The sequence below is a fragment of the Coptis chinensis genome, chromosome 3 (assembly GCF_015680905.1).
Source record: "Coptis chinensis isolate HL-2020 chromosome 3, ASM1568090v1, whole genome shotgun sequence".
In the NCBI taxonomy this organism is placed as follows: Eukaryota; Viridiplantae; Streptophyta; class Magnoliopsida; order Ranunculales; family Ranunculaceae; genus Coptis; species Coptis chinensis.
The window spans coordinates 100,090,193-100,117,769 of NC_141458.1; the positions used below are offsets into that span (position 1 = coordinate 100,090,193).

Sequence of the window (27,577 nt, forward strand, 5' to 3'; positions counted from 1 at the left end):
CCAGTTTGGGAGCAATATACTTGTACGATTTGCTTGGAAGTGTTCTTGTAACTTGTCGAGCTGTCCTGCCGGAGGTCTTTTATTGAATGGAGCGAACTGTAAACATGTTAATATATAGGAGAGATATTCTACAATGTAATCTGCCTGACACGTGTATAATATACATTGGTTGTGTATATTAGTCCCTCACAACACTACTGGTGGACTTAGTTATATTTTTATTATCATGATGCATAGGCTTATAATAGGAATACACATTTACACTTCATATTTAATATCAGCTATGATATTACACATTTACACAAACACCAAATACAAACTAATAATAACGTGGTAGCACGTGCCCTCATCTAGTAGTGGTAAAGGCGTCACAAAATACCAATTCTCACAAAACGTACATGCGTAATCAAACAACAGGAGGCTAGTACCTCAGATAAGACCCAATCATGTATACGTGTAGTAGATGCATTTTCTGATATTATACAAGAACAGATCTTCCACTACAGCTCTTCAACTAGACCACAACAGAACCTTCATTATCACACCTATTTGGCAAGAGAACAGAGTTTGCAAACGAAGCCGTGCCATTGTTTGAAGCACCCTGTATATTCAGAATAGAGGTAACCATATTGTAGATCTGAACATTCTCAAAAGAGGGAACCTTCCGGCCCCTTGCAAACTGAGGTCCATGGCCAATAAAGATAGTCCTCATAGAGAAGTAAGCATTATCATAACCATGAGCTCCCGCGCAAGTTCTCTGGTTCAAATTCCTCTGCTCCACCATAAACCCTTCATCGAGCAGTCCTATGATTGGAGATATGCGGTAATTTGCAGAATAGTGAAGTCTAGCAGGGAAGTCCTCCTTGAGAAACATTTTCAAATTCTTTCCGTTTCGAACAGTGCTTGAGTTTAGCCCTTCTGTCATATTCTTTACAACTTCAGCTGGAGAGACGCCAGCAGGAGGTCGAATTGCGAGCAATGGATAATAAGACTGAACCCACGACTCCGGAATTTGGACCCATGGAGCCAAATCTTCAAGATAGAGGGACTTTCCGTCACATGTACCAACCATGCCATGATCACCAACCATAATGATAGTAACATCATCGAACACTCCTCTCTTTTCGAGCCCTGCTATCAACTTCCCAATAAGTCTATCAATATTAGCTACTGCTTCAGTGATCTGCGGATCATCAGGTCCAACACGGTGACCCTGACTGTCTGGATCCTCAAAATATACGTTTATAAACGAAGGAATCTCGTTACTAGGAAGATCAAAATATCCTAATACAGTATCTACGCGCTCCTCAAATGGAACAGAAGCATTATAAGGAGGACAAAATTTTGGAGGACAGTTCCATGATCCTTTCTTTACCTCAGAACCGGGCCAGAAGTAGGTAGCTGCACTCAATCCATTCTTGACCACAGTTTGCCACAGTGGTTCGCCTAACCACCAATGTGGTTCATGACTACGTGTAGTGAAAGTCTCGCCGCTATTTGGGTCGGTAAACCAGTTGGCAATTATGCCATGGTAATCTGGATAAAGACCGGTGACAATGGCATAATGGTTTGGGAATGTTAAAGTAGGGTAAACTGGGATCAAACCCCTCTCCGCTTCGGTCCCATTGGCAATCAACCGGTGGATATTGGGTGTGGATGTCTTGAATTGGTACCCGAATCGAAACCCATCTGAGGATATCAATATTACAACTGGTCGCCTAAGCTTGACGAGTGAACGAGCAACATTTTCAACAGAATAGGAAGCTTTAAGGATGTTAGCACTGCCAAAAACAATTGGTGCTGCCGCTAAGGAGATACCTATGAGAACAAATAGAAGTTCACTTAGTGAAGCGAAGGGTTTTACAGATGTTCTTGCCATGACTGCTTTGATAGCTTAAGGGCAAATTTACGACCCTTTAATAGAGAAGAAGAAACATTAAAACAACGTTCCTCTCAATAATCGGTAGCAGCTGGATCTCCAAGTGGCTACAAGCCTAACAAGAGCCACGAGATATGAGCAGGAAAAAAAACGTTTGGGATATATATGCAAAAAAAAAAACAAAAAAAAAATGATGGAGATGGACAGTGGTGGAAGTGTGGAACCAAGACAACCAACAACACCAATTTTTTCTTGCTCTTCTTTTGTTCTATTTGAAGGTTTTCATCAATCATTATCGTTCTTCTATATTACTAGCTTTCCATATTTTTCACTTTTCTACTGCATATTGTATATTTTTGTATTGGTATTACTAGAATAGGGCCATTACTGCAAGCTTGTTAACTGCATTTAGTAGGACTGTGAATCGGATATCGAATATCTTTATTCCATAATGATTCTACTTATTATTTTAAAAAAAAATGAGATTAGCCAAATTTTATGAGTACTGTAAAGGCTCGATTTGGTGTTGCTTTATAGGTCTTTGGTAGGGAGGAGAATATGGATTGACTGAGTTCGCGATGGATGCGAACTGCGTACGTATCAAATTCTGGGGTGCAACTTGAATCAAGTCAGACATAGTTACTCTTCTCTTTATATAGGCAAGTTGTTCGCGCTTCCTCCTCTTCCACTTCAGGTCAAATTCAGGACTTTAGGTCATTTAATGAGCTATGATGGCGAGTTGTGGTGGAATAATGGGGTGCACATCTGGAGCTCTGGTTTTGATGGTGACGGCTGTGGCATACGTTACTATCCGTTATGGTGTGAGCAAGTGTGGACCTTCTGGAGGTCACTGTATTAGTCGAACTGGTAGGACGATCTCCATGCAGAAATCGTGCTCTTGACTGGAGTTGATGTGAAGCGATCTGGAGGTGTGGGCTAGTCCACACGACCTGAAGGTTTGCGTGGTGGAGATAGATTGGTAGCTCCGCTTGGGCTGAACATGTGTCTAATATCTATTGGATGTGGATATTATTCCCTCACAAGTACCTTAGTGGCACCTATGCCCAATAATGAGAAGATTGGTCAAAACTAAGGATGGAATGATGGATGCACAACCAAGAGTGCCCACAAGCTGACAAAAGAAAGGAAGAACGGTAACTTTAAAAGCATAAACTACTGAAGGAGACTCAATTCCGAAAACAAAAATTCCACCTTTTATTAGAAAGATAATGCATTTGGTCGGTGTGAAGCAAATGATAGTGATGATTGTTACAAGATTACAACTATTAAATTGAGGAAGATGTTCAAAGTTCAAACAGAGTACATTGCCAGGAGGGCATCAGCTGTTGGGGATAACAATATCAATCGAACCCCATTAAGATAACTTGTACTTGGACAATTAATCTTCTATTCCAAACAAAAACTCTAAACTTTAACTACAACCAACAACAAACCCAACCTTCCAAGCAATCAACAACTATCACAAACAAATAATAATAATGCAAGAAAAGTAAAGCATACCACAACACAAAGATGTACCGTGGTTCGGTCAATGATGTCTACTTCCACAAGAGCTAATCCTTTTATAAGTATGGGAAAGAAGATTACAATCACTACTCCTCTCAAGTCTCTCCACCTTACTAGATCTCTCTTCTCTCCTTACAAGTTTTCTCTTTGCAAGTTTTATCTCAATCTTGATTGCTCTCAAAATTGGGTTTCTATTCAAGACTTAGGTTTTCCAAAACCATACTTCTGGTTTTTATAGTAACCCACAATTTCACGGTTACTGTAGAAATAGAAGTCTACAAATTTAGGCATGGGCGTGGGCGCACTTTCGGAAAGACCAATTCGAGCGCGTGCGTCCTCAAAAGTTCAGTAACTTTGTTTCACGAGAGGCTGAAAAAAACTATCTTCTTTTTCACGACAAGGGGGGGGGGCGCCTTGGGCCAAGCCAATCTGAGCCCGCTCGCTTAGACCTATTCACACGAACAGTACTATTTTCTATCCTCTTCCTCATCCTCATGTGAGGGATAACTCCAACAATCTCCCCCTCCTGAACAGCGAGGGTGGACACCTCCATACATTCCCAAATCAACAGTAGGAGTGTGCTACCATTCCGGCGGTTGATAATCATAAAATTCAATAGTTTAGTCTACCTACGAAATAAACAATGAACTCAAAACGTCGTAAACTAAAACTTTTTACGTGTCTATATTTATCAAAGTTTCTACTCTCAATTCTATCGAAATAGAGTGGAGTAATAAATTCGTTCCACTCCTAGTTCTCTAGCATGGAATGTTTTCTAATCTAATTAATCGGGTTTAAGTCTAATGAGAGCTTTACGAAGGGTGTTATACTACGATACAATATGAAATTGATTATGTTGAATTTAAACTACGAATGCTATGGAAATATGATTGTTTTTTAATCTAGATAAAGGATTAGAGGGGAATTGAATCCACCTCGAATCCAACTTAATAACCTAGCATAGATTCTTGTATCTCGATTCTTACGTTCTTACGGCAAGAATTTTGAGTTCTAATCCCTAGTGTTTATGGCATTTCTACCAAATACTAACTAGCATGTGAGGTCGTCCACCCATTCTCATAGCGAATCACGACCTTCTAGAGTCGAATAGATTCTACAATGCTTCTACACTATACCACTAAGTTTTCATCAAAGCTTCATCAACCCCTCTAATGGAGGTTTTAGCCTTGAATCATTCCACAATCATTTCCATATGAATCTAAACTAAACATAATATCAAGATTCGAAATTTACTAATCTAAATTAAACAATAATTAAATTCTAATTAACAATTAAGAAATGGTAACCAACAATAATTAAAACTAGATCTAATAGATTGAAATAACAAAAATCGAAATGACAAGAATAATAACTATTTTATTTATCTAATGAATGATATTCAATGATTCAAGAAATTAATCTAAAACAAGAAATGAAATTCTAAAACTAAGTTCTAAAACTCATTAATGGAGGCTAACTAATCTAATTCTAATCTAGGTCTAACTATCTACCCTTAACAAAGAGCTAAGTTTTTGTTTTTATACTTTTAGATCCAAAAATCGTGCATGGGCTCGGAGCCATGTTTTGGGCCAAAGAATCAGGCCCAAAACCTAATTTCTTTAGTCCAAAATGGGCTCTTCAGCTGCAGTTGGCTTCGACAGATGTTTCGTCCACTTTTGCTCCTTTGATTGGGTCAAGGCTTGGACCATTGGAAAGCTCTTTCCGATCCTGTCGTTTTGACATAAGGTAGGCCCAATTCCGAGGTCTGAGTCCAAAGATATGGTCTTCTAAGTTCTCACGACTTTGTGTCTTTGTTTAAGCCCGCGTTGACTTTGACTTTTCAGCTTTGACCGGGCTTTAGAAAGGCTTTGTCTTCTTGAATCTTGGCCTTTAATCACAGAACTCCTTAGCAACGAACCATTGCTCCTTTATCTAGCTAAAGTGGCACATTTCTGCACATAATGGACTTTGAAGCCTGAAATGCATAAAAACACGTAATCAGTATTAACTCTTACTTATTATTCACATAATTGGTCTAAAAGTATGATTATTAAGGGGTTAAAACTACAGTTTTGGGCTCTTATCAAACCACCCCCAAACAGCATTTTGCTTGTCCTCAAACAAAGATGAGAAATTAGAATAAGGCATATGCAACAAGGCCTTAAACCACTAGGAATTCCCTAGTGGACGAGTTATAGTCTCGTGAGAGTTTTCTAGTGAAGGTACTCACAAACTTCATCTATACTACAATGACTAAGAAATAAAACTATTGTTTCCTTATTTATGTCTCAATTATCTATACATCTCACTAGCAATGAATACAGAATAATCATGTCGAAACTTAAGCTAATATATGCATAATAATCAATCATCTACAAATAAACATATATACAATGAGTAATGCTATGAAATGCAAGAATGTGTCCGTTTCAAAACTTTGGAATAAGCGTCCTTAAGTAGGTTCTCACAAAAAGTCAAGACAAAAATCACTCTGATTTTTCCACTCAAGTTTTGCTACTCCAAATGCGCAGTGGGCATACTTTACCTTACAATCTCAATGACACACAAGGAAGCCGAGTCGATCAAACACATCCGCCACTTACTATCACACTAACCTATTCCTAATTGAGCTAGAGGTCTTTATTAGGTGTTTCGGGATTAGGAGATGGTTTAAGAAGGAAGGAAATAGATATTCAAAAAGGACAAGTCCGAGATAATAGAGTCTTCATATTATGTAACTAGAGAAAACCTTGTTATTTACTTTTGCTTCTACACTTTGTTTCCATCCTTAGCCATATTTTTTCTTTTTTTTTGGCTTTTGACTCCTTTTATTCTATTTTTTGAGTTTTTATTTTATTTCTATTTTATTTTTCTTTTCTTTGGATGGAAACTTCTTTTCTTTATTTTTCAAGCAATTAACTAACTTTTGTTTACCGCGTGTTTTTCTCTTCTTCTTTCTCCCTCATTCTATTCTCGGACTTATCTAAATTGGGTAGGTTGAATTTTTATTTTGTTTTGTTTTGTAACAGGGTAAAGGATTTGTGGTTTATGAAAGGGCTAATGAAAAGCTCGATTAGGCAAACTAGCGGAAAATATACTTAGGTCAGAATTTCTAACTATATCGATCCAAAAAGGGCATAAATTCTCTCTTAGGACATGGTATAGTGGTCAAGCAAGTGGACGTGTGATTTCTCTATTCGAATATACTTCTCCCTTGTGTCATTTCTCAAATGTTTCACTCATATAAGGCTTTAGGCTATATTCTCACAGATTTGTAGAATAAGTACTACTCTAGCCTAGATTTGAAAACTCTTGCCAAACAATCATAGATACTCATGTAATATATTTATAGATAGATGCAAAGATTATTACCTACATATTAACCTAAGTTTCTAAAAACTATTCTAATGCAAAAGCTACGTGAGACTTCTAGATTATTAAGAGCATAGAGAAAGAAACAATACCAATATTCCTAAGTGTATAGCATAAACTTTTTATTTTTATTTTTATTATTTTTAAGACAAATAATACGTAATATACAACCTAATATGTGCTTAACATTTACATCGTGTTTCTATACCACCCCCAAACAATTTGGGAGAAGGGGTTCATGAAACAATTCAATAGCACAATTAAATTATGTAACTAACTAATTTTTATAATTTTTAACATTTTATAAATAAAAGTGCGTAATTTACATCCTAAAAGTGTCTAATTTTTGCAATGTTTCTATCCCACCCCCAAACAATCAACGCTTTGTCCTCAAAGTGTAAAGAGATAAGGAAAAAGAATTTACCATAGAAACGTGGCAAAATTGGCGATACTGTATGTAAAATATTGTAAAGATGATATGATAATATGAAGCACAATTAAACTAGTATCGCATTAACTAACACAAACTCTACCGAGTAAACATGACAGGCTTTAGTGGCAACATGATTTGAAATGAATACCAAAATATTTGCACCCCAAAACAAAATTGGAAAACTCTTTTTAAGTTTGAAAATTTTGTTTGGCCTATACTCCAAAAAGTTGGTATTGTACGAAAACTTGGGTCTTTTAAAGTCAGATTCCCTAGACTTATCTAAACATATGTATGAATATGCAGTTTATCATATATCAACAACCGAAATAGTTGTGGATCGTTCCATAAATAAATATCACAGAAAACATATCCAAACACAATCAAGCACCAAGATTTCCTACGACGCAGCCCTAGTGGAATGAAAAACGGTCGGATAGACCTATAACATAACCGAGCATGCACCTTATGTTTCATCTTTGAACGAGAGGGTGTCCTAGTGAATAAGTGTGGAAAAGTGAATGGTTGTGGAAGATATGGTGGATTGGGATAAGTTTTAGAGGGAAAGCATGGAAAAAATGAGGATGTGGGTTTAGGACAAAACTCATTCATGGTGTAGTTAGGGACCTGCCTCAAGTCTGAAAATGAAGGTGTCAAGTGGTTTATCCTTGGGAAGTATTTGTTTACTAGGTGGATTTAAAAAATCATGAAGCACAGGAGAAACTAAAGGATCGAGTGCAAACTCGAGGTTCCTTTGAAAAGGTGGAGGGTGGGGAATATTGGTGATGGAAGGTGAATGATTCTTAGCTAGAGCTCTCAAGTTCATATCATCGAAATCTTGATATATGCAAGACATTCCTCAATAGGTGGGTCAAAAGGATCACCGGGATAGAGATTGAAAAATTCATCTTCCGTCATAGCATCAAGGGATGAATGGTTGTTAGCAAAGGGGACTCGCTTAGTGGTAAAGAAGTGGTGCAAAAAGAGTTCGCGCGGAATTCTTCTTCGATTTAAATCTACTACTAGGAGTCATTGTTAAAGTCGGAATTTCGAAGGAAAGGAATTTGTTAATCTGTTTCTCCGAAACATGTTTTTGAAGTAATCTTGAGCTAAGCTCTCGATCATGCTAACCTCTCCATTTGTAGATGAATCGGGATACTTTGTCCTCGTTTGAAAACATTTACCTCAACGTAAAGATGGCCAAAGGACAAGGACATCGAACCATCGCGGCGTTTATGAGCGTGTTGGCAGAACCAAGAAGGGGCGCCCTAAAATGATAGGTACAGAGTCGTTAGTGACTTCGTGGTCGAGGATAACGGTCGGCCGGGTAGTAAAAATTTTGGACTTTAACCAAAGACGCTTTCAACCACACCCTTAGGATACTTAATAGACCGATCGACTAATTGCAATGTCATTTTAGTAGGTTGCATCTCCTCTAGACCTATTTGTTTATACAAATAAAATGGGAGTAAGTTAACACTAGCCCCCGTGTCTAGTAGCGGTCGTCGTGTGAGAATCTCCTAAGGTGCATAATGCAAGAGGGGCGACCGAGGGTCCTTTGTACTTAACAATTCCATTATTTTTAGGAGAATGTTGGGAACTGCTTCAGTTAGAAAGGCATCTTTAGGTATGTTGGTCTTACGCCTAGCAAAGGCACAACTCCTTAAGAAACTTAGCGTGGTTAGGTAGCTTTTGATAGCTTCGAGAAAATGAAGGTTTATCGTTAGATTTTGAAAACGCTCCTAATCTCCTCAAAGTTAGTATCCCTGGTTAGCATGGCTAATGTCTGAGGGAACGGTGGTTTCGCTCTATATTTAGCGTATGGCTCGACTTGATGTCTAACCTTGGCTTTCTATTTCTTAGGTTGTGGTTTAACTGGTACCTCTACAGTGGTAGGTTCTTCAGTTTCTATTTCGGTATCTAGTTCGATATCCGGTGTAGGGAGTACCTATATGGGATATATAGAGATAGAGTTACTTTGTTATCAACCACTCTTCCAGAACGGAGAGTGGTGATGGCATTTAGCTCACCTACGGTTGTAGTTTCTGTACTAGTATTACCGTTTACCTCAAAGGCTGTGTTTGCTGTTCTAGGGTTGGGTATCGCTTGGCCTGAAAACACGCCTTTTGGTTGGGCTTTCTCTTGGGCTAACTGTTGGTTTAAATTATTAACGGATTGTAGAATGTGTTGGTTAGATTGAGCCATGGTTTGGAAAAGTTGTTGGCTCACTTGTATGAAGGTGTCAAGACGATCCGGTTGTGTGGGTGCAAGATAGTCACGGGTGGTGGACCGAACTATCTCGTTGATTATTTATGGGCGGATTGATATAGTTATTATTTACCGGAACGATACCTCTATTAGCATTATAATTATTATAACTACATTGACCTTGTGCTTGACCTTGTCGAGGTTGCGCTTGGTTGTTATAATTATTATAATTACCCTGATCTTGTCCTTGTTGTGGTGGAGCTTGGTTATAACTGTGCGTTGGCCTAACATATTGATTATTATACCCTGTAGGTGTGACTTGTTGGTTATTTCTCCAACCAAAGTTGGGATTTTGTCTCCAAGGGGCGTTAGGTTCACTATTAATGGAACAAGAATGTTCATAGGCTATAGGACAGTGGGAGTCGGGATGCTCAGGACTCTAACAGAAACTACATGGATTTGAATTTACATTCATGACGGGGATAGGCTTTTGTTGTACAGAAATGGCCTCTACCTTTTTGTGAGGGATTCAATTAGAGTTTTAAGCTCGGGATCTGATTTAACCTCAAACATACCGGTAGCCTTTAATCTGTTGAAGAAGAACTAGCGGAGCGGAGTAATCGTCACTACCCCCCATTATTATTACGCTTAGTCTGATCTTCCAAAAATTTATATGCCTCTAAGACTCCTTTACTTAGGAAACTACCCCCATTCATTATGTCTAGGACTTCTTTATGGTGGTGTAGAAGTCCTTTGAAAAAGGCACGAACTAACGGTCTTTTGCTAGGTGATGGTGTGGACACTCTATAAGGAGATCGGTGAAACGATTCCAAGCCTCCTCAAAATGATTCATGAGGATTCACCGAAAAGAAGTGAATCTTGGAAAGCATTTCATCCGCCTTTAGGGGTGGGTAAAAATGTTCCATAAACAAATGAACAAGTTTGGCCCACGAGTCCATAGAATTAGGCTTGAGCGCTTAACCAAGACGCCTTTATCAGCTAAGGTGAAAGGGAATACCCTCAATTTAATTTGTTCCGCACCAACCGTAGGATGGTGGAATGTTATAAGGACTTGTTCAATCCTACGATGTAGCCGATAAGGTTTTTCATGGTCTAAACCATGAAAAACGGGTAACAAATTAAATATATTTGGGGGATCACGAAAAATCCCCAATCGGTCTGCTAGAACGATGCAAGATTTAGGGCTATCGCCAAGGCTTTATAAAAGTCGAGAGAGGAGTCTCTTTTCTTCACCATAATATCGGTGGTGTGTGTGAAATAGTAGCTAGAGGTGTAGTGGGTGGGAAACTAGATAGACTTGTTTGTTGGCGTAGCCCGTGTAATTACGTTAGTTGTTTTTCTTTGACCGGACCTTAATCTCATGCAAAACTAAGTCAAACTTAACTAAACATGCAACACTCCAAACAATTCGATATACTAGTAGAAACCTCTAACCGAGATCGCGAGGTGTGGAAGAAAGGAATACCTGATTAAGGCCCTTGCTTCGCTTTATGAATAGCGTCTTGTTTATCGTGTTCGTGTATATAACAAGTTAAAACACTGAAAAACTTGAAAAATCGGGTTCAAAACAAACCTGTGGAAATCCGCAAATTTCAAAGTTTAGTGGAGTGGTTCGCTTTGGCTGCCAAAAGCGAGTTCCATAACTTAGCTGGTCGCTTCGCATGGGGGCGGTCGCTCAAGGTTCCAGGCGTTTGGGCGCAGGTGCACTCGCTTTGGGCGCGGTCGCGCTCCGTGTAATTTTTCGCGGAACTTTTCAATGCTAAAACGGACAACCACAGTATGAATCAAACAAGGGTGGGTGGGTGAAATAGGACTTAAAAATGACTAATTATACTATGAAAACAATGCTAAAGTGAAACTAAGATGGCAGCGGCGCCATTTGATAATCATAAAATTCAATAGTTTAGTCTACCTACGAAATGAACGATGAACTCAAAACGTAAGTAAACTAAAACTTTTTACGTGTCTATATTTATCAAAGTTTCTACTCTCAATTCTATCGAAATAGAGTGGAGTAACAAATTCGTTCCACTCCTAGTTCTCTAGCATGGAATGTTTTCTAATCTAATTAATCGGGTTTAAGTCTAATGAGAGCTTTACGAAGGGTGTTATACTATGATACAATATGAAATTGATTATGTTGAATTTAAACTACGAATGCTATGGAAATATGATTGTTTTTTAATCTAGATAAAGGATTAGAGGGGAATTGAATCCACCTCGAATCCAACTTAATAACCTAGCATAGATTCTTGTATCTCTATTCTTACGTTCTTACTGCAAGAATTTCGAGTTCCAATCCCTAGTGTTCATGGCATTTCTACCAAATACTAACTAGTATGTGAGGTCGTCCACCCATTCTCATAGCGAATCACGACCTTCTAGAGTGGAATAGATTCTACAATGCTTCTACACTATACCACTAAGTTTTCATCAAAGCTTCATCAACCCCTCTAATGGAGGTTTTAGCCTTGAATCATTCCGCAATCATTTCCATATGAATCTAAACTAAACATAATAGCAAGATTCGAAATTTACTAATCTAAATTAAACAATAATTAAATTCTAATTAACAACTAAGAAATGGTAACCAACAATAATTAAAACTAGGTCTAATAGATTGAAATAACAAAAATCTAAATGACAAGAATAATAACTATTTTATTTATCTAATGAATGATATTCAATGATTCAAGAAATTAATCTAAAACAAGAAATGAAATTCTAAAACTAAGTTCTAAAACTCATTAATGGAGGCTAACTAATCTAATTCTAATCTAGGTCTAACTATCTACCCTTAACAAAGAGCTAAACTTTTGTTTTTATACTTTCATATCCAAAAATCGTGCATGGGCTTGGAGCCATGTTTTGGGCCAGAGAATCAGGCCCAAAACCTAATTTCTTTAGTCCAAAATGGGCTCTTCAGCTGTAGTTGGCTTCGACAGATGTTTCATCCACTTCTGCTCCTCTGATTGGGTCAAGACTTGGACCATTGGAAAGCTCTTTCCGATCCAGTCGTTTTGACATAAGGTAGGCCCAATTCCGAGGTCTGAGTCCAAAGATATAGTCTTCGGAAGTTCTGCTGACTTTGTGTGTTGTTTCTGCCCGCGTTGACTTTGACTTTTCAAATTTTGACCGGCTTTAGAAAGGCTTTGTCTTCTTGAATCTTGGCCTTTAATCACAGAACTCCTTAGCAACCAACCATTGCTCCTTTATCTAGCTAAAGTGGGACATTTCTGCACATAATGGACTTTGAAGCCCTGAAATGCATAAAACACGTGAATCGGATTAACTCTTACTTATTATTCACATAATTGGTCTAAAAGTATGATTATTAAGGGGTTAAAACTACAGTTTTGGTCTCTTATCAGCGGTAGCACAACAAACATCAAACTTACCTTTCGCTAAAACTTTGGTCATCATATCCGACCCGTTCTTGTCAGTATGGATCTTCTCAATACACAATTTCTTGTCTTCGAGAACTTCTCTAATCCAATGATAACGCACATGTATATGCTTGGATCTAGAATGAAAACTCGAATTCTTGCTCAAATGGATGGCGCTCGATCACACATAGAACTACTGATCAAGCTTACGCTTTAGCCCTAGTTCATCGAAGAACCTTTTCATCCATAACATCTCTTTGCAACACTCAGTGGCTGCAATATACTCGGCTTTTGTAGTGGAGAGGGCAACTCACTTTTGCAACTTCGTTTTCCAAGAAATTGCTCCCCCTGCAAAAGTAAAAAGATAATCGGAGGTGAACTTCATAGAGTCAACATCACCTGCCATGTCTGCATCAGTGTAGCCTTCAAACAAAATCTTACTTCCACCAAAAGACAAACACACTTTGGAAGTGCCATTGAGATATCTCAATATCCACTTAGCACCTTCTCAATGCTCCTTACCCGGATTTGACAGAAAATGGCTTACAACACCAACGGCGAAAGCAATATCCGGTCTTGTACACACCATTGCATACATCAAGCTGCCCACTACGGATGCATAAGGAATCTTTTCCATTTGACTATACTCATGCTCACCTTTTGGACACATATCTTTGGTCATGCGGAACTGGCCACCAAGCAGACAACTGGCTGGCTTCGCTTGATCCATGTTGTATCTCTTCAACACCTTCTCATTGTAGCTTTCTTGAGAAAGCCACAACTTCCCACTCTTTCTATCACAAGTGATCTGCATACCAAGTATCTACTTTGCTTGACCCAAATCCTTTATCTCAAAGTACTTACTCAAGTATTTCTTTAGCTTGGATATCTTGTTGATGTTTTGGCCAACTATCAACATATCATCCACATACAACAAAAGCACTATAAAATCCCCATCTGGAAATTTCTGAACAAACACACAATGATTGGAAGCGGACTTCATGTAGCTATGCTTCACCATAAAGGAATCAAACTTTATGTATCACTATCTCGGTGCCTGCTTCAACCCATACAAACTCTTTATCAACTTGCATACTAGGTGCTCTTTTCCTTTGACCTCAAACTCCTCTGGCTAGTCCATGTAGACATCTTCTTCAAGGTTTCCATGAAGAAAAGTTGTGTTGACATCTAGTTGCTCAACCTCTAGGTTCATACCTGCGATCAGACCTAATACCACTCTGATAGAAGTCATCTTAATTATAGGAGAGAAAATTTCATCAAAGTCAATACCTTTCCTTTGACCGAATCCCTTAACAACAAGGCAAACTTTGTGCCTTAGTTGTGGATTATTCTCCTCATGCTTAACTTTGTAGATCCACTTATTCTTGAAAACTTTTCTTCTTTTCGGTTTCTCAACTAAGTCATAAGTGTGATTCTTATACAAAGAATCTATCTCATCATGCATGACCTTCAACCACTTCTCTTTGTTTGTACCTTCAAGAGCCTCTTGATAGTACATAGGTTCTCCACTATCAGATAGTAAAACATACATATGTGGTGAATACCAGGTTTAAGCTAGTCTCTTTCTGTTAGACCTCCTTACCTCATCTTCTTGTGGCTCAGGAGGATGCACTTATACTTGCTCAGGTGGTAGTTTATGCACTTTATCTGTATCTTCTATATCAATAGGTTATATCCCATCATGAGCAATAGGATCATCATTAAGAGCTTCAAACCCATGGTTCTCTGCATTCTCAATGCCTGCTGCACATTCCACAGTAGGAACATCTGGTTCTAAATCAACAAGATCATTAGTGAAAGCTTCTAGCTTCTCACCATCCTTGAATTCTACTATGGTTTGATCTTCCAAGAACACAACATCTCGACTTCGGATTACCTTCTTGTTAATCGGATCATAAAGTTTGTAGCCAAACTTCTCATCCCCATAACCCAGAAAAATGCATTGCTTAGCTTTGTCACCAAGCTTGGATCTCTCATCCTTTGGAATATGAACAAATGCCATGCACCCAAATACCCTAAAGTATCCATAATCAACATCTTTGCCTGACCATACTCTCTCTAGATAATCACTATTTAGAGGCTTCAAAGGCGATAGATTGATCACATGTACGGCTGTGCACATTGCTTCTACCCAGTAACTTTTAGGTAACTTAGAGTGAGATAACATGCATCTCATCCTCTCTACAATGGTTCGATTCATCCTCTCGGCTATACCATTATGTTATGGTGTTTTGGGAACGGTCTGCTCATAACCAATCTCATGACTCTTATAATACTCTTCAAATGGCCCAATGTACTCACCCCCATTATCTGAGCGAATATACTTCAAAGGCTTCCATGTCTCTCTTTCCACCATGCTATGGAAAGTCTTGAGCACGCCAAGTACTTCATCCTTGGTCATCAGACTATATGCCCATATCTTTCTTGATGCATCATCAATGAAAGTCAAGAAGTACAAAGCTCCCGTATGGGACTTTACTTTCATAGGACCACATAAATCTGTATGTACAAGCTCAAGGACATTGTCCTTTCTGTGAGAGGGGAATCTTTGGAAAGACACCCTGTGTTGCTTTCCTACCAAACAGTGAGTACATCTATTTAAATGCGTACCTTTGATGTTTGGCAAGGACTTTTGCTTGGAAAAAACTTCCATGCCTTTTTCTCCCATATGACACAGTCTTTTATGCCATAGTTCGGAGGAAGCTTCTTCTTGTGCCGCATTTAACTTTGTTTTATACAAACTAGCATGTGTCTTGTAAAGCGAGCAAGTTTTCTTCCCTTTGGCTACCACAATGGAACCTCTACTTAGTTTCTATACTCCGTTACCAAACGAGTTTAGAAAGCCATCATCATCTAACTTCCCAGCGGAAATTAGGCTTAGCCGAATGTCAGGGACTTGTCTTACATCCTTGAGTGTTAAGGTATAGCCGACATTGGTTTCTACATGAACATCCCCAATGCCTACAATCTTCGAGATGCCACTGTTACCCATCTTTACCTCACCAAATTCACCACAGTTGTAGGTAGTGAAGAATCCCCTGTGTGGTGTGACGTGATAGGATGCTCCTGTATCTATCACCCTCTCTGTATCCTGGCATAAGGTACTAACACAGCACTCACCACAATCTAACACAATTCCCACTAGATCATCATCTACAAGTGCGGTAGTATCTCGGCCTGTGTTTCAATTCCTCTTTACCATGTCTTCATGTACACAGTTATTCTTCTCATCCCTCTTCAGTGTTCTGCACTCATACCTGAAGTGACCCTTGGTGGCACAATAGTAACATTGTCTCTCTACCTTAGAAGTTCTAGCTTCACCCCTAGATTTGCTTCTGTCATCACCTCTAGAATGAGATGGTTTTCTCCTCTTACCTCTCCCCCGCTTCTCTGTGATAAGGATCTTTGAGTGAGAGGAGCTGCTTCGTGAACCCCTTCTTGTCTCCTCTTTCAACAATGCCCCAGTAGCCATCTCCATGGAAATAACTCCATCCTTAGTGCCTCCATTAAGAGAAACTGCTAATGTCTCGCAATTGTCGGGTAAAGAGTTTAATAGGAACAAAGCCTCAACTTCGTCACCCATATTAATCTTCATCAAGTGCAACTGATTGATGGTATTCTGTACTTCATTAAGATGCTCAGACATTGAAGAACCTTCTTTGTACTTCGTATTAGCAAACTTCTTGATGAGCAGTACCTTGTTTTCGGCCGACTTCCTCTCATAGAGGTCTTCGAGTTTCTTCCACAAGCCAAAAGCGTTAGTCTCTTAGGATACATGGTGCAAGACACTGTCGTTAATCCACTGTCAAATGTACCTAATTGCTTTTCTGTCAACCTTGGTCCATTCAGCCATGGCAGTCACTTCTAGTTTTACTCCTCCATTCTCAATGGGTTGTGCCAAGTCCTAGCAATAGAGCAAGTTTTCCATCTTGGCCTTCCAAATAGTGTAGTTAGCTCTATTCATGCTAGCCATGCAAGTGTTTATAGAATGGTCCATCTCTACAAGCTATTTCAACTCAAACCTTCTCTCAGGAATTTTGCTAAACACCTTCCGAGCAAAATTTGGATAACAACCTAGATTAATCTAACTTGGCTCTTAATATCATTTGTTGGGGACAACGATACCAATCAATCCCCACTAAGATAACTTGTACTTGGACAATCTTCTACTCCAAACAAAAAATCTAAACTTTAACTACAGCCAACAACAAACCCAACCTTCCAAGCAATCAACAACTACCACAAATAAGTAATAATAATGCAAGAAAAGTAAAGCATACCACAACACAAAGATGTACCATGGTTTGGCCAATGATGTCTACTTCCACAAGAGCTAATCTTTTTATAAGTGTGGGAAAGGAAGATTACAATCACTCCTCTCAAGTCTCCCCACCTTACTGGATCTATCTTCTCTCCTTACAAGCTTTTTTCTTTGCAAGGGTTTTCTCACAATCTTGATTGCTCTCAAAATTGGGTTTCTATTCAAGATTTAGGTTTTCCAACACCTTACTTCTGGTTTTTATAGTAACCCATAATTTCGCGGTTACTGTAGAAATAGAAGTCTGCAAATTTAGGCATGGGCACGGGCGCGCTTTCGGCAAGACCAATTCGAGCACGTGCGCCCTCAAAAGTCCAGTAACTTTGTTTCGCGAGAGGCTGAAAAAATACTATCTTCTTTTTCACGACAAGGGCGCGGGCGCGCCTGGGGCTAGGCTAGTCTGAGCGCGCGCGCTTAGACCTATTCACACAAACAGTACTGCTTTCTCTTCCTTATCCTCATGTGATGGTCAACTCTAACATCAACAATTAAGTGCAGGACTGCAGGAGATATAGCCCACAATATTATATTGTCACTATACCACTGTGAAACAAATCGACCACCTATTTTGACCAAAAAATCAACCCCTGAAAGTGGAGTCCTCTTTTGTCTAGTGAACATTCCATGCCATACGCAAGCCTTAATCGCCATGAATATCTTCTCCAAGTTATGGGCAAGTTCTATTAATATCCTCATTATGCAACTTCAAATTGATCCAACACACCATAAGGATTACGTTCACAAACCATTTTCACATAGCTAGTTGACAGTGTTATGAGTTATGACATGCCTTGAGGTAGATTGTCATAACAAACGCACATCTGGCAAAGAACCTGCTCGACAAATGCACATCTTGCAAAGAGGTAGATTGTTTCTTCCTCCTGTCCACACAACACACATCTGTTCGGGGTGCTCCATCCCCTAATCTGCAAGCTATCGACATATCAATTCTCACCAAGAACGTAAAAAAAATATAGCCTTATTGGCTTTCCCTACAGTCTTGTATGGCAATGTGATATGTGTAGCATTAACTATTAGGTTACCTCCACTATTCTCAGATAAAAAGACTTCACATAAGAGAAACCCTTTGTGTTCCACTTCCATTGCCTTCATATTCACTATTCCCTCTTTTTATTGTCAAATGGTACCCGATCGTCAACGAAATTCTTCCACTTCCCAATAATGGCAGTCTCTTGTGTGAAGATTCCCTGCAGCTCCATTTCCCCAAGACAAAGTAAGTTGCTGATGTCTGATATTAAAGCATCTCTAGGTGGTGGTAGTATTTTCTTCAAATTTGAAGACGAAATTCGGAGAATCTGAATGCAAATTTTGACCAACTCTAAGTGGTCGCAAATATCGACCGCAAATGTGATTGTAGACCCTACCACGCGTGCCATTAGTACTGTTGCGCACCAGTACTATTGTCAGGCGCCATTAGTATTGTCGCGTGACATTACCAATGTCGCGTGCTATGCCTGTTTAAATGTCGCGCGACAGTCGGACTTTTGTCATTTCACACATTTGTTTTCAGCATAGTTTCTCTAGTTATAACAAAAGAATGGATTCTGGTGACGAATACGTCTATAATAACCAAACAAGATGGAGTGGTGATGGTGAGGAAGATCAAAACAGTGGTAATAGTGCACTGGTTTGGAGCAATCCCATGGGTGATCGCTACTAAAAATATGGTTTTTTGCCACGGTCAGTTGTGGTGGCAAAAAGCCCAAAATTCGTGGCAACATGTGTTTTGCCACGGAAAAACTTTTAGCCTCGCTCGAGGCAAAAAAGGGTGTGGAAAGAAGTTTGTTGCCACGACTTTTGCCACCGCTACAAGAGAGTGAACATTTAGCCGCGACCATGTCGTGGCAAAACATTGTTTTTTATTTGAATTAATTTAGTTGTCAAAATAAATTAATTTCTTTTTGTCACAGGCACGACCGCTGCAAAAAGTATTTATTGCCACAAGTCGTGGCAATAAATGTTTCTCCCGCCATTATTTTTTGTTCTTTTTTGCAGCAAATGGCCGTGGCAAGACATTCTTTTGGTTTTTTTTTTTTGCAACAAATGGCCGCGGCAAGACATTATTTTTGGTTTTTTTTTGCAACAAATGGCCGCAACAAGACATTATTTTTGGTTTTTTTTTACAGCAAATGGCCGCGGCAAAACATTACTTTTGGGTTTTTTTTTATAGCAAATGGCCGTGGCAAAAAGTGTTGTATATATAATAATAATAATAATAATAATAATAATAATAATAATAATAATAATTTGTGTACTAAAACCACATAGAACTATGAATGAGAATCTAAAGTGAAATTTCATTTCACATGGAAGCTACATAAACCAATTCCAATCACTACCAAAAATAAGAGAAATAACAATCCATCTTTCGAGTATTTCAGTATCACACAAACAAAAGTATCAAACTATCTACACAAAAAATTCTTGTGATGAAAGTCCAAAATCCAACAGTACACATACGCAATAGTATCATATTCCGCCTATTAGTGCCAAAATCGCAAAAACTATGAAGTTTCGGAATCAATCATGCATGTACAATAAGCCATCGTTGTGCATTTATTTTCTCAAATAAACAAACAACAAGAAAAGTTTAGAAATAACAAGAAAGACATAAACCGAAGACAATAATTAAAGGTTTATCACTCCAACAAAGGCTTAGTCATCTACCAAGCTTAGCATATGCTTCATTAGTGTCGACTCTATAAAACCAAAATGTTCACTATAAGTTTTGTAGCTATTTCATACCTAAGACCCGAAAGACCAAGGATGATAGCCACTCCCCCCCCTTTTTCTCACACCCCAAAAAGAAAAGGAACAAGTCAAGACCGATCACTACTTGTAACACATCTAGAATTCTAGATTCTAGACAAAACAGAGTAGATGTAGATGCAATTCCATTATTAGAAACTGAATAATACAGATAGATAATATTATAATGTAGCAAACACATGGATTATGACGTAGTTGACAATACCCAATAATCGGCCTTAAACCCCATCAGTTATTCTACTTTAAGTAGTTGAAAACAAGATACTACACAAATAATCACCGCAAATGAAACAAGATACTCTTTTTGCATGCGACTTCCGTAAATGAAAAACAAAAAGGTAATTTATACAAAAAAAGATCAAACTTCTTCTTTAGCCAAAACACTTTCAAATCGAAACAAAACTTAGGAGGCTACCCAATCTCATTATCAGTCTCTGTGCATCAGTTATAAAGGTGATCATTTCAAGAAAAAGAATATATATTACTTTGCTTCTTTGTATTATTGTAAACTATAATAAAAGTATTGCTCCATCCCCCCTTTCTTAAAACCAAGATCAACCAGACATTGCAAACAATGCCTACTTATTAATCAGTCTACCCAATAACTTCTCAAATTACCAAAAGTTTTTTCAATAAGATAGGTCAATTGATGAACAAAACAATAACCGCACTTCAAAGTAAATCCCTCAAAGTTCAATAGCTCAAAGGAATACCTAGACTTGAGAGAGCGAAAGGGTAGTGTGGTCTTTTCCAATCTTTTAACTACTTATGGTTCGAAAGTACAGCTTGGAGGGAAAGCTGCCACTTTTGGCAAACTTTGACTGATGCTTCCCCGGCTAAGATCGCCGCCGATCGAGGATGGAAACATCTTTGGAGCCAGTGGAACTCCAAATCTATTACCCCCATCCCCAGCTGATGAGGGGATGACAAATCGGGATGAGGCTCAAATCCAGAACCTTAGCTCCACCGGAATGCAAACATGGAGCTCACTTTTTACTAAGAGTAAGAATTCTAAACTTCACCTAACCTTACTAAGGTGTATCCTTCGCTTTCAGATGGAATTGCCGAGGTTCCAAAAGAAATCATAACCAAGGAATAGATCTATGGAATTAATAATAGTAGTAGGCTTCTTTGTGGAAAAGAGGTCATCATTACCTTTTGTTAAGGATGATGTCCATAAACAATGGAAGTTAACAGGCGATTTTACTATGATGGCAGATAAAAATCTTTTCTACTTTAAATTTGTCAATGATGAGGATAAACAGCGTGTTATAGACCATGAACCCCTGTTCCTTGCGGGTAGAATATTTGTTGTGAGACCATGGACTCCATCAATTGACAAATACAGAAATGGGATCAAAGCTCTTCCCATTTGGATTCGAGTGGATCTCCCAAAACATCTGAGGACTAAAAATGGTATAAATTTCATATCTAGCATCATTGGAGAGCCCATCTGCATGGATGATGCTACAGCAAGAAGAACCCGAATATCATATGCAAGAATCTGCGTAGTTGTCGACATAGAGTTTAAGTTTCCATCCTTTATTCCTGTCAAGATTGGTGAGGGGGATATAGTAGACATTGAGCTAGATTATGAATGGGTTCCTGACTTATGCACTAGTTGCAAGATTTTTGGTCATTCTGATTCAAAATGCATAAAAAACAAAGAAGTGAGTGCACAGAATCCAGTCATACAACCACAGATGGCTAGGACACATGTTCAAAACAAACCAAGGAAACAACATATGAGATGGACGCCAAAAAAGAATACTCTCACAGGCCAGACAAGCTGCTTAAGGGATAAAAATGGAACAACTGTCACTAATGATGGTCGACCGAGGATACTCCAGCTTATTATAACAGAAGAAGTTGGCCAAACACAAGAGAGAACTTACAGAGAAGTGACTGAAGCCCTTGAACCTACAGTTAGAGGTTCACAAGTCGTAGTTCATTCTGAGGTACAAGCTTCAAACAGATTTGCAGTACTCATGCCAGCAGAGGATGAAGGTGTGCAGGAATCTAAACCGAGATTGAAAAGTAAAATAACATGGAAATAGTTCCATATGTGGCGGCCATTTCCATAAAATGAACAAGAACTATTCTGGAGGACAAATTTGAGGAGGTCGAACTGAATTTGAGCCATCGGTGGGTTCTCTAATACGTAGAAGAAGAAGGAAATTCTGAAGATTCTAAAGAAAAGAAAGTTTACTCAATCAAGAGAGGAGAAATTCGGCAGGAGGATAGCTACTCGGTAAGTGAAGAGGAATTCGAGAAAGAATATTTTTCAGACCACCTTGATGCTGAAGAAGATTTAGAGGTAGCTGGAATGTTAGAATCTCCACCAATAAATGGTATTAGTGTCAAAACTAAACAGCTAATAGAAACCACTGGCCTCTCTAGTCAGACAGGATGGCATAAGGCCAAGAGGAAGTCTAGAAACAAGGCCAAAGGGGCAGCCAAAGTCAGAAAAGATAATAATGAAGAAAAGGAAGAGAATGCAATAGGAGAGAGTATTAACGCCATTGCAAGTACACAACACATGCGTAAGAGCAACAGAGCTGGTGCAGAAAAAGGGACCAAGAGTGGGTCAGGAATACAACCCCAACTATCTTAATGATTAATTTAGCATGTTGGAACATGAGAGGGTTTAACCAACCCTTCAAACACATTGAGGTAAGGGATTTGATACGCAAGTATGATATAAGTCTGATGGGGTTGATCGAAACAAGAGTGAAGAAACGACAAGATGGATGAAGTCCCACGGAAACTCTTGACAAGAAACAAAAACGACAAAAATGCATAATGGATCAGGTGAACTATCTCTAATCATCATCTGCTCCTACAACAGAGTTCAGCGCATTCAATCCCTTTTTGCTGGACAGCTCTATCTTGATTCCACTTCAAGTATGGATCCCGTTAACTGCTTTTTCTCTAAGATATGTTTTGACAAATCGATGCTTTGTATGTAATGGGCGAATTGGGCATTGAGACATCAGATCACCGAGATTTGTTTCATGCCACCGCGCTAATAAGTCAAATCGCTTTCTACCCACAAAAAGACGGGGGGTTTGATAAACATAGGTGCTTTCAAACAAAGGTCCATTCAAAGAAAGAAAGTAGATGTCCCGGGTTGAATAAACTTCTTGCTTCTTCGATCCTACGATCTCACAAGAAGGCAATGCAGCAGCCCGTATTCGCTTACTTCCCTCCTGTGAAGAAGAGCGGGCTTGACAATTAGTCAACGGCTTCGATCCGAAGGTCTCCTCTCATCATATGTCAGCTTCTTCAAGTTGAACCTCTTGTGTGCCTTCGGAGCCTCTTTCTCCGATTTCTATGTTGTTGGATCAGCACGAATACCAGCATGTACCTTTCTGTACAGTTCTTCTATCCCATCAGCTTCAATGCCTTTCTTGATGTACTCAGAGAAATGGGTCTGGTACTTCTCTAGCTCATCCTCTATTAGCGTCATCATATAAGCAGCAACATGGCCACCATAGACATACTTTCGGTGAACCCCTGCATCCAACTGCTTATTCTCTTTCTTAAATCCAGCAAATCTCTTGTCACTGTGAGGAATGTCAAGCCCACCATCCAATGCACCCTTAAGTGCACCAGTTGTTGTTCTAATAAGGCCTACATCAAGCAATGCACGGAAAGGCCTCCTGGAATCAGTGAGCTCAATAGAAAAATCTTCCCCAGTTGCCTCAACATTTCCCTCCTACTCCTCATCCATCTCGAGTGTTTTCAGGACACGACGAGCCAAGAGAAGGCCAGTGCAGTAAGCTGCAGAGTAATTGGTGAGACCAACATCAAGCCCATATCGGGGCAATTCATGGGCATAAGCTGATGTAAGTATCATATCACCAGCAATACTAGTAGATACAATCTGAGTAATTATATCTTTGTTGGTAAACCGCACAACAAAATGATATTTGGGTGTCCCGTACTTGTTCTTGTCCTGGTTGATAAGACGGATACGAGCCCTGTAATCCGTCTTTCCAGCTCTCCTTCTCCTGAACTTGACTTGATAACGCTTAAAGTAAGCCCTCTACTTTGTGGGTTTGATGAACACCATGGTTGGGTTTTCGATATGCTCTTTCTTCCGCCGCTGCTAGAAGAGAATGAGAGTGAGAAAAACCAATACAAGTTGAGTGTAGGAACACCCAAAATTCCCCATTTCTTATAGCTGATTAGAATAAACGAACCATGGCAACAGATCGATATGTGTGGCACAGAATATCTAGAAGTCAAAGACTCTACGACGAGAGTTTTACAAGACCAGTTTTGTTCTCGATATGCCTAGTTAAGTATCCTGGCATTTCCCGATGTTATTGAAATTGGGTCATCATTTTCTTCATGAAGAAAGCCAACAAGTAGCTTAAACGAGACTCTGCGATAGCGATTTCAAGCACAACCCCTGCTCTAGCACCTCTTCCCAATTGAGTAGGAGTAATTGAAACTTCAATCCAGAAAAAATGGGTTTATTGAGGCTCAACAAACATCTCACTAGCCATCCAAGATTAAACTCAAGTTTCGAAGTGAAATATCCTACGAAATGGTTTCTTACATGGATCATGGTTAGAATCTAACGCAATGCGGGGATCGATCATCCTACTACTAAAACGCGACAACCTCGTTTTCACATTTCAAAGACACCGAGTAGACAATATCTCAAAAGTCAAAACATAGATAAAGACTCAAAAGGCACCAAGAGTCAAAACAAGAAGCACAGGTTGAATACAATCAAGCTTAGGAAATTAAAGGTCTATTATTCAGAACAACACTTCCATAGTTCCCTTCTTGTCTCATAATAATCTATCAAAATGAACAGAAAAAAGGTCAATCGGCATTTAAAATGATTTGGGTATCTTTTCTTTTAATCCTAATATATATTCAACAACTCCGATAGTTCAAGTTTGTGCAGCACTCTGGTGGGATGGTAAGAACCTGAGCTCAAGCTATTATAGAATGTTTAAGTAGTTACACTATTATAACATAATAACCACAATGTATGTAGAAAGAAAAAACAAACAACAACAGCCAACAATAATAGGTTTGTTTCCTACAAGAAACTGTTAGATTCAATAGAAATTTTTACAACAGTTGTTAAGTAGTAGCACTAATATAACCAACCCTTGTAACGATCAAATAGGAACTCTAGCTTGCTCTAGACTTGGACACCAGTGTATATCGGGTTCCTGACTTGAACTCTAAGCAACTACTTAAATACTATTTGGACTCAAAGTTGCAAGTACTTGATATTAAGCTCAAAACCACTTCCAGAACTAACCAAGTTGCCATGAAATCTAAGCTAACTACTTAAACAAATATTTGAACTCAATGGCTTAACAATATGCATCCATGAAGGTTTTTTAACAGGGTGAAGATAACTACAGACTCTAAGAGACCAGCTCAGATTATAAAGAAAAAGAACATTCATAGACAAGAAACTAAGCATGTTTACGTACCTACGTGATACCATTTGGGCAAAATTAGCCACCTTTTGCATAAGTCGTGTTTCCATGTCCGCATCCCGTGCATCCAACTGCCTCTTCATCTCATCTATTTCATGTCGCCTTTGCTCATCTTTCTCTTGTGCTTGCCTCTTAATCTCTTCAATCTCAAGTTGTCTTTCCTCCTCCTTCTCTTGTGCTACTCTTTGCATTTCAGCCAACTGGCTTTCCAGGTCATTCACACGATTGTCTGAAGATAGTCGGGAGCCAAAGTAGCTGGTTGGGGTTACACCTCGTCCCTTTAACCTCACATGTCCATGCCGCTCTGGAGGCATCACTTCCCTATAGATCTCATCTGAGAGAGGTAGTTGTGTCCCATGTTCATCTATACCTGCTAGGTCTTTCATTTTGTGCTTCATATTCCAAAAAAAAATTACACACAGGATATTAAATACAGCCGAGTATGATATTTAAACTGAAGCTATTACTAAGATGAAATTGTTACATACAATGTATTCTCTTGATTGATCATCAAGAGCGTCATGCGTTTAGAACTTGTGTGAGTCCTCACAAAAAGATCTCCTAGGGAAGGGGTGCTCCAAAATCCCCGACTCTAACCAAATATAAAGAAATTTATTAATTGTTAATCACTAGTCAAATTCAATGCCACGAGAGGGAAAATAAAAATAATAAGCATATGTACCATTATCTCTTCAAACTGGGAAAACTTATTCTTCCAAAGAAGATGCTTCGCTATTTGCTTAGCACGGTTAGCCCTATTACGTTTAGAAATTGCCTATACAAAAAGATCTCCTAGTTAGTATTGTACCCTATAAAAATACTTAAGCTAAACATTACACTTTTTCTTACTTGATGCTCCGGAGTATCCCAAAACTCCATAAGTTGAACCCACTCCTCTTGCGATAGTTGCTTTGGCCTATGGCTTATAATGCTTCTTCATATGTGGCATAGCGGGTATAAAAGTTCCTTTTCCATTTACTCTTTTTGTTTCTGAATTCGTCCCCGGAAATCAGAGCCAAAGTGGGCTCCTTCCGTCTCATCAAGTTCCCATTTATCCTAAAACGAGAGACAAAAAGATCTACTAAGAAATGAAATAGACAGTTTTTTAAATTAGTGCAAGTGTGTGCATCCAAATGTCCATACCTTAATGTTATCCCATAACCACTCTTTGTCGCCTACATCTTGGAGCTCCCAATTTTTTGTCCAATCAAATCGACGCGACGCGTTGCCATTAATACTCCAAGAGATTCAGAGAACAAGCTTGATGTTTCCGAGGTCCCACCGGTTGTCTCGCCTTTCCATACCAATTCCAACTTTGAGCCATTTGGTTGGTCAAATACCTTAGGAAGGGTAGAAGTGCCCCTTACCCACTTTCCAGCTGTACACAAGCCCAAAGCTTCATTAATTAAACATAAGACAATAATGAACTAGAATGTTTAGTTAAACTTACCGCTCTCTCGTCACCATTAGGATCCTCTCGAAATCGTTTGACCATTGCACTGTCTAAATCGTCACATAAAGCAATTCATCAAGTAAATCCATCAAGGAAGACACTAATAATAAAAAAAAAAAAAAAAAAAAAAAACAAAAAAACGAGTTTGTTCCCACAAAAAAAAAAAGCACAAAAAATGAGTTTGTTCCCACAAAAAAAAATAGCACAAAAAACTACATATAATCATCGTCACTGTCATTGTCTTCATCACAATCATTATCAATGTCTTCATCATCATCACTATCATTGATGAAGTCTTCATCACATTCGACACCGTCAATGATATCTTCATAAATAGTATCCGCAACAACTTCTACTCCATCAATCTCACTCCTAGTCCAACCGTTAATGTCGTGTGTGCTGTCAACTATGTTATCCACATCTTGCTGCATGCAAGACGTGTTATCTTCAGTCGACTCAACCATGAACCCATATCATACAAGTCCCTTTGGAAGCGTCTTTAACACAACTCTCGCCAATTATCATCCAAATTATCTTGGAGATAAAAACTTATTCAGCTTTTGAGATGCTAAAATAAACGGTTCACTCGTAGCTAAGGTTCGTGTAAAGTTCACAGTAGTGAACCCATATTCATCTATTTTCATTCCTGCGCGAGTCAGAACATCCCACCAATCACACTTGAACAGAAACACTCTATT

General features: G+C 38.8%; 2 pseudogenes across 1 annotated transcript; both read right to left on the minus strand.

Moving 5' to 3' along the window:
• Positions 1-239: 239 nt before the first annotated feature.
• LOC147512116 (nucleotide pyrophosphatase/phosphodiesterase 1 pseudogene) lies at positions 240-2,117 on the minus strand (annotated as a pseudogene). The gene has a single exon (XR_015214714.1). The product of XR_015214714.1 is annotated as a nucleotide pyrophosphatase/phosphodiesterase 1 pseudogene (transcript).
• A 21,073-nt stretch (positions 2,118-23,190) lies between these two features.
• Positions 23,191-24,027, minus strand: LOC147512117 (large ribosomal subunit protein uL18z pseudogene; annotated as a pseudogene).
• Between the last annotated feature and the right edge of the window lie 3,550 nt (positions 24,028-27,577).